Below are 14,847 nucleotides of genomic sequence, written 5' to 3'. Positions count from 1 at the left end.
TCCTGCAGAACAAACCTCCTTCAAGTTATATTTTGGCTTAAACTTGCATTTTCCCATTTATTTATTCATCTATTACAGGCAAACTTTGTTTTATTGTGCTTCACTTTATTGCGCTTTGCAGATACCGCATTTTTCACAAATTGAAGATTTGTGGCAACCCTCTGTTAAGCAAGTCTATTTGCACCATTTTTCCAATAGGATGTGCTCACTTTGTGTCTCTTTGTCACATTTTGACAATTCTCACAATATTTCCAATTTTTTCATTATTATTACATTTGTTAGGTGATCTGTGATCAGTGATCTTTGATGTTACTATTGTGATTGTTTTGGGGGCACCATGAACCTCATCCACATGAGACAGTGAACTTAATTGATAAATATGTGTACTCTGACTGCTCCACTGACTGGTCATCCCCCACCTCTCTCCCTCTCCTCAGACCTCACTATTTCCTGAGACACGACAATGTTGAAATTAGGCAAATTGATAACCCTACAATGGCCTTCAAGTATTCAGGTGAAAGAAAGAGTTACGACTGAAAAGCTAGAAATGATCAAGCTTAGTGAGGAGGGTGGGTTGAAAGCAGAGACAGGCCAAAAGCTAGGCTTCCTATGGCAAACAGCCAAGTTGTAAATGCAAAGGAAAAGTTCTCAAAGGAAATTAAAAGTGCTACTCCAGTGAACACATGAATAATAAGAAAGTGAAGCAGCCTTATTGCTGATAATGGAGAAAGCTTTAAGTGGTCTGGATAGAAGATTGATACAGTTTGTGTATGTTGTTCCCTCAAAGCTCATGTTGAAATCTGATCCCCAACCTGGCAGTGTTGGGAGGTGTTTGGGTCATGGGGGTGAATCCCTCATGAACAGATGAATACCCTCCCTGTGAGGGTGGGTAGTGAGTGAGATCTCACTCTCTTAGTTCCTGTGAGAGCTGGTTGTTTAAGGGACTCTGGCACCTCTTGCTCTCCTGCTTCTTCTCACCATAAGATTTTGCACCTGCCGGCTGCCTGCTACTTTCTGCCATGAGTAGAAGCAGCCTGAGGCCCACACCAGATGCAGCTGTCCCAGAACTGTGAGCCAAATAAGTCCTTTTTAAAAATAAATTACCCAGTTTCAGGTATTCTGTTACAGCAACACAAAAAATGGACTAAAACAAAGATCAAACCAGACACAACATTCCCTTAAACCAAAGCCTAAATCAGAGCAAGGCCCTAACTCTCTACAATTCTGCGAAGGCTGAGAGAGGTGAAAAAGCTGTAGAAGAAAAGTTTGAAGCTAGCAGAGGTTGGTTCATGAGACTTAAGGAAAGAAGCCGTCTTCATAACATCTAAGTACAAGGTGAAGCAGTGACTGCTGATGTTGAAGCTATAGCAACTTATCCAGAAAGTCTAGCTAAGATCATAGGTGAAGGTGGATACACCAAACAACAGATTTTCAGTGAGGATGAAACAGCCTTATATTGAAAGAAGATGCCATCTGGGACTTTTGTAGCTGCAGAAGAGAGAAGTCAGTGCCTGGCTTCAAAGCTTCAAAGGACAGGCTGTCTCTCTTGCTAGGGGCTAACACAGCTGGGGACTTTAAGTTGAAACCAATGTTCATTTACCATACCAAAAATCCTTGGGCCCTTAAGAATTGTGAAAAATCTACTCTGCTTGTGCTCTATAAATGAAAAACAAAGCCTGGATAACACATCTATTTACAGCATGGCTTATGAATATTTTAAGTTGAGACTTACTGCTCAGAAAAAAAGATTTATTTCAAAATATTGCTGCTCATTGACAATGCACCTAGTCACCCAAAAGCTCTGATGGAGATGTACAAGGAGATTCATGTTGTTTTCCTGGTTGCTAGCATAACTTCCATTATGCAGCCCATGGATCAAGGAGTAATTCTGACTTTCAAGTCTTATTATTTAAGAAATACATTTTGTAAAGCTATAGGTGCCATAGATAGTGATTTCTCTGCTGGATCTGGGCAAAGTAAATTGAAAACCTTCTGGAAAGGATTCACCACTCTAGATGCCATTGAAAACATTTGTGATTCATAAGAGGAGGTCAAAAAATCAACATTAACAGGAGTTTGGAAGAAGTTGAATCCAGCCCTCATGGATGACTTTGAAGGGTTCAAGACTTCAGTGGAGGAAGTAACTGCAGATGTGGTGGAAATTGCAAGAGAACAAGAATTAGAAGTGGAGCCTGAATATGTGACTGAATTGTTGCAATCTCATGATAAGACTTTAATGGATGAGGAGCTGCTTTGTATGGATAAGCAAAGGAAGTAGTTTCTTGAGATGGAATCTACTCCTGGTGAAGATGCTGTGAACATTGTTGAAATGACGACACAGGATTTAGAATAACTACATAAACTTAATTGATAAAGCAGCAGCAGGGTTTTGAGAGAATTGACTCCAATTTTGAAACAAGTTCTACTGTAGGTAAAATGATCTCAAACAGCATTACATGCTACAGAGAAATCTTTAGTGAAAGGAAGAGTCAATCATGTGGCAAACTTTACTGTTGTCTTATTTTAAGAAATTGCCACAGCCACCCCAGCCTTCAGCAGCCACCACCAGCCTTCACAACTCACTGAAGGCTCAGATGATTGTTACTATTTTTTAGTCATAGACTATTTTTTTTTTTTTTTTTTTTTTTTTTTTGTCGTTTTTTCGTGACCGGCACTCAGCCAGTGAGTGCACCGGTCAGTCCTATATAGGATCCGAACCCGCGGCGGGAGCATCGCCGCGCTCCCAGCGCAGCACTCTACCAAGTGCGCCACGGGCTCAGCCCTAGTCATAGACTAGACTATTTTTAATTAAGGCATGTATATAGATTTTTTTTGAGACAATGCTGTTGCACACTTAATAGACTATGGTATCAATTGTAAACATGAATTTTATGTGCACTGGGAAACCAAAAAATTTGTGAGTCACATTTATTGGGTATTCACTTTATTGTGGTCGTCTGGAACTGAATATGCAATATCTCAGAGGTGTGCCTGTAAAGTCTTTGCTCCCCATTTGTTGAGCACCTACTGTCTGCTAAATGCCAGACATACAAAGAAGACACATAACATCATCCCTCCTTTTGAGGGGCTCATAGTTTACTGGTGGAGAAACAGGTAGTGATTGAAAGAGACAGTTTCAACATAGGACATACATTTTATAATAAAGGTATAAGTAAGATGCCTGTGGGAGCTTAGACTGGTAATGAACGAGTCCCATGGGATTCCCCTTCACCATCAGCCAATGTGTGAGTCTGACTTAGTTGGGGAAGTCCCTGACCCCAGTGGGTCTGAGTGCTGGCTGCCATAGGCTGAAGTCATCTACCGGGAGACAGAGGGTGACACCCAACTGCCTCCCTGATGGACTCAGGGCTGGGGTTACATAGGTAAATGTAGCAGGGAGACAGGATGTTGGGTCTTCAATCATGATGGACAGCTGCTTTTGATACAATCTTAATCATTAAGGGCTAACTAGCTACAAAGGGAAAACAAAGTTAGTTCTATAGTGTATTTATGAGTATGGGGTGGGGGGTTTCTATGTTTACAAAAGAGCACACAGAATTTGGGGTGGAAATCATGCAAATTAATGTTGCACTATGTACTAAGTAAACTCATTGGTGAATCATTTACTTACACTTAGTGTTGAGAGTACTAATATTAATAAAACAAATGTATTTCACAGGACCTAATTTTTAAAATTACACATAGAAATGTTAAGCTTGCAAAAGACAGGAAACTTTCCCAAGGCTAAAGTCTCTGTTGTAGATAAAGAATTGTAACACAGCAAAATTCCTGGCTCAAAGAGCAGATGTCCTTGGTACAGGTTAACCTACTGATTGATATGTTGAGAAAGTTGCTTGATTGTTATGTAAATATACTGAGGAAGTTGCTGTAGCAAAAGAAAGTGTTTACTAAGAACAAGCTTTGGTTGGTGGATCAACTTAATCTTTTACAAATTGCATCACAGAATGTCACTTTGTTTATTTCACTGATGTTACTAGTTTCCATTGTTAAAACTATACTTAGCCATAACTCTGCCCATGTCCTTGTGTTCTTTGTAATGATTAAATCAACTGAATTTTCTTGTGAAACTCCTTGTCTTTACAATAAAAGGGAGAAGCTAACTTTGAATTGGGGCTGTCACATTCAGCTTTTTCTTCCTAATGGGGAAATTACTGAAATGCGGTCATTCTGGGCTTCTCAATGCATTCATAGTGCTTTAAGTAATTGAGTAATTCCCTTTTATGTCTCCATGACACAGGGGGAAGTGTAACAACCTAGAATTTTGGAGGAAAGTAAGATTGATACCACATAATGAGACCCTCAATACTACTTTTGGTTTCCAAAAGTCCCAAGCTCTCTCTCCCTGTACGAGTTTGCTAGGGCTGCCATAACAAAGTATGACAGACTGGGTGGCTTAAGCAACAGAAATTTATTTTCTCACATTTCTGGAGGCTAGAAGTTCGAGATCAAAGTGTTAGTAAGGGATGGTGCCTTCTGAGGCCTCTCTCCTGGCTTGTAGATGGTGTCTTCTCCCTGTGTAATCACATGTCCTTCTCTCTGAGTATGTCTGTGTCCAAATTTCTTCTTATAAGGACACCAGTCATATTGGATTAGGTCCCATCCTATGACTTCATTTTAACTTAATTACCTCTTTAATATGCTACTTCCAAATATGGTCCCATTCTGAGGTTCTAGGGGTTAGGATTCAATATATGAATTTGGGAGGGATGCAACTCAGCTGATAAGACTCCTCCTGGCCTTTTAAGCATTGCTGTTCCTCTCACTGCCTCCTCGCTGCAGTCTCTACTTACCTAACCTCCTCTCACCCTTTGGGATCAGCTTAGTCCTGAAGGCTCCTTTAGAGAAGCCTGCGGTCACTGCCTCCTTTCCCCTCCCTGCTTGTTGCTTCCACGGCACTTGATGGAGCACTTATTCCACAGCATGTTGCTAGCTTTAAATTCGGAAGAATCAGGGTGCTTCCCACTTCCTTCTTACTTCTGTAACCCCCTTTCCTCTACCCTCTTTAAGGAGAGCAAAATAACTCAGTTCAGTATTTAGAAATATGACCTATTTTAAAGGATTTTTTTTGAAAGGTAAATCATGGCTTTCATATGAAATGAACAAACATCAAAGGTTTTATTTAACTCATTGATGAATGAGGAAACACGTAAGATGTTACAATTGGCTAAAAGGAGAGTCCAAAGAGTAGTCAAATAATATAAGTCCATCAAGAACACTAGAAAGAATTTGCTTAATAGATGCAAAACTGGCCAATTGCCATGGGGCAGTAATCACTTGCTTTCTGCCAGGCACAAATTAAATGTTTATGACAAGAATCATCGGCATTGCCATCAGTTTTCTAAGACTACAACCTTACTAGTAGCTTTCTAGTAAATGTGAATAAATAAAAATCTAAGTTATGATAAGGAAAATGGTGAGATAAAGTTAAATGATGAAAAAAGTTAAATATCAGCAAGGCTACAGGAAACTGCTTTGCTCAAGCCTTGATATACTGATGTAAGTTGTTTCCATCTTTTGAGAGTAAAATTCTCATACAGCCTTGAAACTGTAAAGATTTTTCTACCTTTGACCTAGTGATTCTACTCTTGATGCTAGGGAAAGAGAGTTGTAGGTAAAAACAGAAAGAATTTTTTGGTTTTATCTTCTTTTCCTTTAAACAGAAATATTGTAAGTAATTAAAGCACAAGGCCACTGTACTTTGGTATCCTGATAACAGAACATTACATAAAAAAAAAAAAAAAGAGGGAGGGCATGCTCAGCTTCTGGCTGAGGCTCCCCAAAATTGATATCAAACTAACAGGTCTGGCTATCTGCCCCCAGACAAAAGAAAACCACTTAAAACTCAAATGTTGGTGAAAATGGAAGTCAGCTTTTACTCAGGACGACCAGTGACCTGAGGAGAGATGTTGGGCTAACCCATCTCCCCAGTAAACCTGAAGGAGAAAGGCCAGACTAAAGCCATCCCCAAAACTCAGATGTACTGAGGAGTTTTTAAAGAGGGGGTTGAGAAAATGGAACGTGAGAAATGAAAAGCAGAAGCGGGGGGCACGTGAGCAGCAAGCTTCATGCAAAGTCTCACCAAAACTCCATCTGGTTTCTGCTCCTGTCCTTATCTCAGGGTCTGGGTAATACCTGCAAGTCTACAGCTTCAGGCTGACTGGAAAACAACTTTACATTTATGTAAATGATGTCATCTTGCCCCGTAACTAAAGTCTAAAATATCAAATAACCATGGGAAAAGAGGGAACTCAAAGAAATGCATACCAAAACCCCACAAACTATGTCCTTTTAAAGTTTGCTTATAGCTGTGCATTTTTAGTTCCCCAAATGGCTTCAGTCCTGCTCATTCCAACACTACTTTACTGCTCTGAACTCAGCAGCCCAGAGGACTGGGGGCAGTGCCCTGCGCAGTGGTAACCTTGATGGGAGGAATGGTTATTACAGAGCTACCTGGAGGGGTGGGGAAGAAGCTGTGAATTACACATGACTCCTGATCAGAAGTCTTTGTGAGCATCTGTAAGGTGAATAATGCCCCAATATTTGGTTAGGAAGACTTTGCAGGGGTCTGAAGTCATGCAGTGAAATATATTATGGTGGATTTTAGGTAAAAGGATTATGGGTATTAGTTTTGAAATTATATCAATAGCTAATAAAGTTTAAGATCTATATTCTTCCTGTTTGTAATATTATTTTCAAAAATTATTTTTTTTTAACTTCTTTCTTTCTTCTCTTTATTACTGAACAAGTATGCAGTAAGCCTAACTGGAGATAATGGTCAAGGCAGGGGCAGTTGGGTAAAATCTGCCTTCCCATCCTCTCAGCAGAGTGCGAACTATAAGTCTCAGTTGGCTCAGCCAGACTCCGAGCACAGATCTAGTCTAAATCTGAAGTTTCAATCTGCCTGGTTTCTGAAGAAATCTTCTAGTTCTGTATTTCTCAAAATTGACCAATGTGTGACTCTTTCTTGAAAAAAATACTCACAGAATTCCAGCATTAGCTAACATTTTTTATGGTATCTAAATATAAACATAAATATGTGTATGGCTTTTATGAAGATATAAAGCCAGAACAAATTTGTACATTAAGCACAAACAAAATATAAGACTAATGAAAATTAAATGTAAAATACCAATGAAATATGATAAATAATAATTTGCACAAGCAAAACAGATGATTTTGGTTTAATGCCAGAAAAAAGTAGCCTCTGGCATATTTCTAAATTTAGTTTATTTTTATATTATAAAATAAAATCATTAAAGCCAAGAATGCTTGTTTTTGTAAAGAAAAATTAATGCTAATAATCAAATATTTTTATTAAATCAGGAGTAAAACAATGCTTTACTGTCTATTTGCAGCTCTAGTCACTGTTAGTAACCTGTAGTCTCAAGGGGGACCGTACACAACTGGTGTCTGTTCAGTGTATTCATTCACAAAGTGAATATTACAGGATTGCTGTGCTATGTGCCATGTGATGACTCTGTTATTTCATCTTTTTCTCTAATCAAACTATTACCAAAGCCTTAGGACAGCACTTTGTAACATCACTTGCCCTTTGGAGGATTTGGTTATAAAACACACAGACCACCTCAGGTACTGATAGTAAGTGGCAACTTAATTATAAGGTAGTTACACAGATGATAAGAATAGTGTTAAACCTACTCTTGAGAATCAAATGACAGCATAATATTGAAGATATTCATTAAAAGAAAATTCTTGGACCCTTGAGGATATATCTGTGGATCTATACCCCATTTTGATAAAACACTTTTTAAGTTCATCACAGAGAGAGAGAGAGAGAGAGAGAGAGAGAGGAGGAAGAGAGAGAGAGTGCTATTTCTCTAAACATCTGGGGCTCGTCAAGGAACAAGGACGGCTTTGGGCATCAAGTGGCAATAAATATGTCCTAGTCTGCAGGGTTGAGTGCTAAGCCTCCCAATTTTCTTGAATACTTAACATAGAAGTAGATTGTCTACCAAAAAGGAGTTTATTTCCTGTGATGCTGAAGTCAGTTATCTCTTACTGACTTCCACCTCTCCCCTTCCCTGAGAAGTCCTTTGACCCTGTCTTGGAATATTTAAAAGCCAGCCATATGAAGCACCGTTTGTTTGTTGGGGGACGGGGGGCACCCATGTGCTTGGTTTGAGTGCAGCAATGGAAAAAGTCTGTCCTCTTGTTGTTTCATCAGAATTCACATCTGTTAACCTCCAGGGCATGGCACCAACACCATCTGCTTGACCAGTATTTGCCAGAGGGATTGGGAGTGCGGGTGAAAAGGACAGAGAAAGAGTAAGTTGGAAAAACCTTCCTTTGGCCTTTCAGAGTGCTCAGAAGCGTCCAGGTTCAGCTGGTAAGTGAGATTCACGGCAGAAACGTTCCTGTCCTCTTTAAGACTCAAGTATGGGTGAGAGTCAAGTTGTGGGGTGCTGGAGTAGGGCTGCATGAGAGTACTTCCAGGAGTTCATGGAAAAATAGAATTGAAAGATAATAAGAATCTTCTCATGAACTTTTTGAAGTGTCCTCATACAGTTCTCTTTCACTTGAAATTTTGTGGAAAAGTTAAGAAAACCCTTGATAACTTGTAAATACATAAAACCTTGGTTGTGCATTGATCAGCCATAAAAAATGAAATATCTTGGTTAATCAAGCCACATTGAGTAGAAAATCTCAAACAACTCTTGAGTCAAATAGTCAGCATGGTCTGTAGGAAAAAAATTTAAAAAACATTTCCACATTGAGAGAGACATCACTATGTCCCATAACTCCCACAACTGAGTTTTCTCTTTGTGGGTGCATGACTAGTTTTAGAAAATATCCTTTCTATTTATTTAGATTCATGATCCTCGACCCCCGCTGCACATCACAGTCATTTTGGAAACTTTTGAAACATATTGTGATCAGGTCTCAGCCCTGGAGATTTAGGTTTAATCAGTTTGAGGGTGGAGTCCAGACATTGACATACCCCAGGTGATTCTAATATACAGAAATGCTGACAACCCCTAATTTGGAGAAAAACCTGATATTTTTCTGTAGCTAATTACTTCTAATCTTAGAAGCCAACATTCAAAAGAACCCCTTAGGTTAGGAGAGGAGGTATTAGAGAAAGAATTTTTTTTTTTTAAAGTGTGATTCAATGAAGAAAAAAATAATATCTGGAATAGTTTGTGTTTCTTATCCTCAGCACTCCTGATATTTTAAGCCAGATAAGCCTTTGCACAGGCTGCCCTGTGCATTGTAAGATGTTTAGCAGCATCCCTGGCTTCTACTCCCCAGATGCCAGTAGCAGCCCTCCCCCCACGATGTTCTGCCCCCTATTGTGACAACTAAAAATGTCTCTGGGCATTGCCAAATGTCCCCTGAGGTAGAAAATCCTTCCCTCTCCCCATATGAGAACCACTAATCTAGACAATTGGAATGTTGACTTTCTCCCCTTCTTTACCTAAATCGGATGTGTCTTTCCTAAAATTAACAAACCTAGTAAATTCTTAAAACCCATCTGGAAATGACAGAAAAGTTACCAGCTTTGCTGAAAGGCCTGGAAAGCTCTAATGACGTAAACAGCCATCTTCATGAATGCTTTGGAATTAAGGTAGCATCCAAAATGAAAGTTTTTTTTTTTTTTTTTTTTTTTTTAATGAGTAGTCATAAATCTTACCATAAATTTATCTTTTGGAAGGAAAGAAGATCTTAGATCCAAAATTAGTTTTTGAAAAAATGCAAACCCAATAAAACCAGTTAAGCCACAGAAATATTTCAGAGACTCCAGAGAATAATTTTGATGCAATTTGTCTTAAATTTACTTCTTTTAAAGTATCATTAGATTTGCTTTTTTTTTTTTTAAACAAACAGAATAAGCATTCTCTGAACAAATCTAAGGAAGAAAGCCCTAACAAAAGACTTGACAGTGAAAACATTTGAAGAGTACTTCAACAAACCTCAGGAGGATTGTTAATTTCCTGATTTCAGAATGACTTGATTGACACCAGATATTACAGCAGGCACCATGACAACAGCATTTGATATGAGAAGCTGCAGGCTTAAAAATGAATTTGAAGCCAAGGTAGTTAGGGTTAAATATTGCTTCTCTTATGGTGCCCAGGTTTCTGTGGATTTATACTAGCCAGTGTTAATTGATCATTTATTATGTGCCAAGCCCTGTGCTAAATTCTTCACTTTCATGATCTCATTTAACCTTCACAAATAGCTCCTAAGGTAGTTAGTTTTATTATCTTTATTTTGTAGTTAAGGTACCAGAGGTTCAGCTTGTAGTGTTAACTTTTCCAAAGTCACAGTGCTGGTAAGTAGTGTTGTGTCTATTTCAGAAGTTCCCGGACTTTTCCAGATCACAGTGCCCTTAGTGTCTCAGTAATTTTTACACAGTACACACAGGAGAAAATAAATGCCTCATGGCGCCATTTAAAGGTAGTTAGATCCAAACAACTTTATAAGTATTTCTGTCCTAACAACTTAGTAGCCATTTGAAAAAATAATACACATAAACAGAAAGAAAAATGTTTTATTTCTTTCTGAAATAACCACAATTACTTATGAATGGGATGGGTGCACCCACTGAGCGTGCAGAGCTTCTCAAATTTGGGAGGACACTGGACGGTGTCACCCTCATTTTCTGTTCCACGTTGAATTTTGCACAGTACCTGCTTTTCAGCAATTGCCCAAAACCCGGCTTTGCAAAGACATGGCATCATCAAGAGGAATTTTGTTGTGCGATCTAATGTTGAAGCTGTGAACTATTCTGAGTTAGTTCACTTTGTCTGACAGATGTCAAGGGTTGCTGTGTTTTTATGGAAAATTTAAAAGATACACAGTTTAGGAAAAACAGGTCTATCTGTTTCCCTCCACTAGGCTGTGAGCCCTTTGGCAGGTAGTCAAATTCTGTTTTCCATCCTTATATACTGACCTCTAGCACAGTGCCTGGCGCATAGCAGGGAGTCAGTAGGTGAAGGTAGGGGTCTGAATTGTTCCTGATTTTTGGTTCCACCACCTCTCGCTCTCTATAGAAAGATCTCAACTCTCTGAGTCTCTAAGGGGTGACTTTCTTCCCAAAGACCGTTGATTCCAGATTTCCGCTCTCCTAAGAATGAGCTCAAACTGTCCTCCAAGCGCTGGGAACCCAGAGCCCCATTGCCAAGACCTCTTTGGGCCAGCAAAGTCAGTCAAACAAATCTGTCCACACAAAGTCAAACTCTGGCCCCCAGTGATCTGCATAGCTGTCCCTGAAAGCAGCAGCCCCAATAGCCACACATGTTTGCCTCCACGGCTCCTTTTAGGAAATGAGAACACGGAGAGAGGTGAGGAGGAGTTGGCAATTAGGACAAAGAGTGACCTTAACAGGAGTGAATGCTCGTGCATTGGTTTCCTCAGTCCTGATACATCAGTAGATTTATTTGGATGGAGATACGTATTTTCTGTCTTCTGTCTATCCACTTCTCATTCTGAGGGTATGGCTGAGAGCAACCACCACTCACTCCTCTTTAAAACAGTGTTGTTCATTTCATCTCCTAGAAGCACAATCCTCAATTGATTCTTTCAGTTGCTCTGTCTTCTGGCTTCCTTAATAACATCATTGATGCTGGTGAGACCAAATTAACAAATATGTCCCTGAAAAGCCCATGACATTTCTGCTCAGTAATCCCATTTCTGAGCACTTATACAGATATAACTACATATGTGAGAATGACACATATTAATATATCAGTTGCTTCAGTATAAAATTATGACATATTCATATGTAAAATGAATATAAAGCAAGTCATATAAAGCAAGAGTCAGCAGACTTTTTTTTGAATAGGGCCAGACAGTATTTTATAACCTTTGCAGACCATACAGTCTTTGTCACTATTATTCAACTCTGCTATTGCAGCTCAAAAGTAGCCACAGATTATGTGTAAAAGAATAGGTGTGGCTGTGTCCTAATAAGACTTTTATTGGCTAAAACAAATATAGAACAGATTTGATCTGTGGTCTATACTTTGCCCACCCTGATAGAAAGGAACGAGGCAAGTCTGTATATATAGCTATGAAAACATTTCCAAGGTATACTTTTAAGTTAGGTAAACCCAGGAGGAAAGAAAATACAAGGGTGTATGTAAATGCATAGAATATTCTGGAAGGCTATACAAGAAACTGTAAATGTGGTTGTGTCTAGGGATGGGAACTGGAAGGCTAGGAGAATAAGGAGATAAAGAGGCTTTTCTCTGAATATCATTTTGGTCTTATTGGAATTTGTATTGTCTGCATGCATTGCTTACTTAAGAGAAACAAACTTTTAAAAAATGGGCTTGTGTTATCAGAATTTTAATTTGTAACATTAAGGCTGCCTGTTTATATAGCCAGCACTCCTCTGCCTGATTTCTTATTATTGAGGCACATTTTGATTCTAAGAGTTTGGAAATTGACTTCTTATTATTGAGGCACATTTTGATTTCCAAGAGTTTGGAAATTGTAGACTCTTTCAAAGGACTGTATTTATATCTGCAACCTTTCCTGCTTCTTGCAGGAAAGATTATCATGTGTTTTGTACAAAGCAGGCCTTATATACTTATGACACAAAAACTGTAAAATAAACAAATTTATAAAATTAGTGGTGGGAGAGAACCCTTCTCCCACTCTCAAAATAAAACTCAGTTACTTTTGTAGAGATAGAGTCAAATTAAAACAAATTTCAAGGACTAAAGGAAGCAGTACGTGGAAACACTTGGCCCATGGTAGGTGCTCAGTACATGTTGAATCTTCACCTAAATTAAAGCGTTGGAGTCACTGCTACGTGTCCACCCACACTGCTTCTGCCTGTGAACAACCGAAGACATTTCCCAGCCTCCCGTTCTGAGGTTCAGGTCATCTCCAGGACCACAGAGAATGTGTCTGCACACCCAGGGGACTCCCAGCTCTCTGGACACCTACACACTAGGCACGAGTCAGGGTAAGAATGGAAAACACTCCCTCCTCTCCCAATGGAGGGTTATGTCCAGTCATGGATGGCCCAGCCAGGAGGTATTTTCAACTCATGGGGAGGTGGTGTGGGTGGACAGTGAAGAAAAGGACACTTTTGCTCTGACTGAAGTGACTGCTGCCCTCTCATCCTCCTGAAGCAATCACCCAGTCCATGGCTGGAGAATCAGAGGACATGGTAATGCAGTTCTCAGATGCTTGCTTTCCACTGATATCATGACCCTGGTGTGAGTTGCCATGGCAATTTCAATATATTAGAGTCACATTTTTTTTAAAAAAATGTCTTCAGCAATTTTATGCCTTGAGATATCCAGTGTTGAAATTCTATCCATTCTTACAGAATCTCCAGGCCAGAGGTTTTGGCCCCCAATGGCTCTGATATCGTGCTGACATGACATGAAATAGGAATACCATATAGCATAGTAGAATCCCTTAAAAAATGGAAAAGAGGGTCTGCCTTTTTAAAATTCATTGTAGAAGAGTTGCATGTTATTGTTTGGGGCTGGAGGCTTAGGATTATGATTGTGGACATTGCTAGATATACTAATGACTTCTTTCCTCTTCCATGGACTGGGATGCAGGTGCACATAGAGGGTGATTCAAGGTAACTGATTTTGAATGATCACTTTACTCAAAGTCTCCAAAATGGTAGTTCTAAAAGAGCTGGACAAATAAAAATATAATTTTTTAAATGTAAAAAGAAGGCAATCAAATATACTTAGTTCCAAACTGGCCAACTCTGAGAATTTGCCAACTCTTTATGGCATCTGCAGGGTTTTAAAATTGGAGCACCCTGACAGGGAACACCTTACATTCAAGGTGATGACAACGACGACGACGGCCATGATGATAAAGGAACATTTCTTGAACACCTACTGTGGTAATCATGTAGATAAAGCTAAATCACATGTTAAATGCTTTACATTTATTCTCTCATTTAATCTTCTCAATAACCCTAAGACATAGGTATTATTATTATTCCCATTTAACAGATGAGTAAACTGTGAATTAGAGAGGTCTGATGGCTACAAAGTGGTAGATGCAGTATTTACATTCAGATAGCACTAGAGGCTGTCTAGATACTTTTTTTTGTATGTAAATTAGAATCACAGCATTTTGGAGCAGAAAGTGACCATGTCGTCCAATGCCTTCCTTTAACAGATAAAGAAACCAGCACCTGCAGAAGTAGAGCGATTTGTTTAAAGTTACATAATTATTGACAGATCCCAGGTTTCCGTGCCTCAGAAGAACATCCAATACTGGATCACTGAAAAGGAGTTTTTTACCTCACCTTTGGCAGTGTGTTTTGTCAGCAGTGTTCCAGGTCTTTAATCTCTCTATGCTTCTCTTTCCTTATCTGTAAAGTGGAGATAGCAACTTCATAGAATTGATACAAGTGTGTATGTATAGTACTTGGCACGATACAAGCACTGCCTAGGGATAAGCTACTTTGTATTATGATCTGTTATTGTAAACATGGGGAAAATTGGCAATGGAGGTGAGGGAAGGGGGACAGTCCCCACACTGTGCAAGGAGCATTCTGGCAGGGTATTGCAGCTGGGTGGCTACCAGCCACGAATTTTTTCTCATGAAGTTTACTCAGCCTCCAGCCTTCTGACACAATCCCTCACCTGTCCCTCCTCTTCAGAGTACAGTATTATCATTACCAGGGTGATTGTTATTCTTACTTATCATATATATCTTTTGTAGTTGTGCTGGTCATGGTGTTAGGGTAGGAAGAAAAAAAATAATTTATCTACACAGCCCACCATCTCCCATTCTTAACCTTCTAAGAAGGTTGAGTTCTCAGAAATAGACTTTGTTTTGCAGAGAGAGATAAATTGTGCAGTTTGGGCCCCT

General features: G+C 39.3%; 1 long non-coding RNA gene and 1 pseudogene across 1 annotated transcript in view; both read left to right on the top strand.

The window, feature by feature from the left end:
• Positions 1–14,847, top strand: part of LOC134373520 (uncharacterized) — a 97,953-nt gene that overhangs the window by 31,539 nt on the left and 51,567 nt on the right. The gene's annotated exons all lie outside the window — the stretch shown is intronic.
• LOC134371728 (tigger transposable element-derived protein 1-like) lies at positions 464–8,940 on the top strand (annotated as a pseudogene).

This window comes from Cynocephalus volans, chromosome 3 (genome assembly GCF_027409185.1).
Source record: "Cynocephalus volans isolate mCynVol1 chromosome 3, mCynVol1.pri, whole genome shotgun sequence".
NCBI lineage: Eukaryota > Metazoa > Chordata > Mammalia > Dermoptera > Cynocephalidae > Cynocephalus > Cynocephalus volans.
The sequence above is the reverse complement of the archived record's forward strand: the minus strand, read 5'-3'. Positions and strand labels throughout refer to the sequence as shown.